Raw genomic sequence first — 723 nt, 5'->3', positions numbered from 1 at the left:
GGCTGAGGCCAGTTCTCCAGCATCATTGGGGTCATCTCTCCAGCACAGTTGGGGTCAGCTCTCCTGTACCCATGCCACCAGGGCTAGCTCTACCAAGCTTCCCAGATGAGGTGTGGTGCTCACGCTACTGAGTGAGGGGCAGGACCAGCTCTCCCACTCCACCCTGGAAAGGAGTGAGGCCAGCTCTCCCATGTCCACACCTCCAGGGCCAGACAATATTCAACTGAATATAAAGAGTGAGCGTAGCCCAAGTTTCAACCATTTCTAGAAATAAGAAGGGGGCTGAACCTCATCAGTAGGGACCCAAAGGCAGAAAATTAAACAAGAGACAAATATCACGTAGGTGGAGGGCAACCACTATTGTAGCTTCTGTTAGTATAAATCAGTACACATCTTCTTTTTATAAAACTACAGAACAATTCATTAATTTCCATGCCATCCTTGTGCAGGTGCCATACTAATCTCTGTGGTTCTAATTTTAGTGTATATACTGCTGAAGTGAGTACAGCTTGTGTTTTCAAAAGTAAAAAAAAAAAAAAAAAAAAGTGGAATCAAGTCATAGATGTTTACTACATGGATTCATAATACTTGGATTATTTCTATTATTATTTATCTTATTTCATTCATTGTGAAAATCAACAAATGTTTGGTGTATCTGAGCAGCTTATTTCTATTCTTTGTTGAATACAAGTCTATTATATAAATGTTCTATTGGCTCTTTCT

At 40.5% G+C, this 723-nt stretch overlaps 1 non-coding gene across 1 annotated transcript; it reads right to left on the bottom strand.

The window, feature by feature from the left end:
* Positions 1-404: 404 nt before the first annotated feature.
* LOC118591653 lies at positions 405-506 on the bottom strand. Its single transcript, XR_004945958.1, has one exon. It is a non-coding gene; the product is annotated as a U6 spliceosomal RNA (small nuclear RNA).
* Between the last annotated feature and the right edge of the window lie 217 nt (positions 507-723).

Source organism: Onychomys torridus, chromosome 9 (genome assembly GCF_903995425.1).
Source record: "Onychomys torridus chromosome 9, mOncTor1.1, whole genome shotgun sequence".
Classification (NCBI taxonomy): Eukaryota; Metazoa; Chordata; class Mammalia; order Rodentia; family Cricetidae; genus Onychomys; species Onychomys torridus.
The sequence above is the reverse complement of the archived record's forward strand: the minus strand, read 5'-3'. Positions and strand labels throughout refer to the sequence as shown.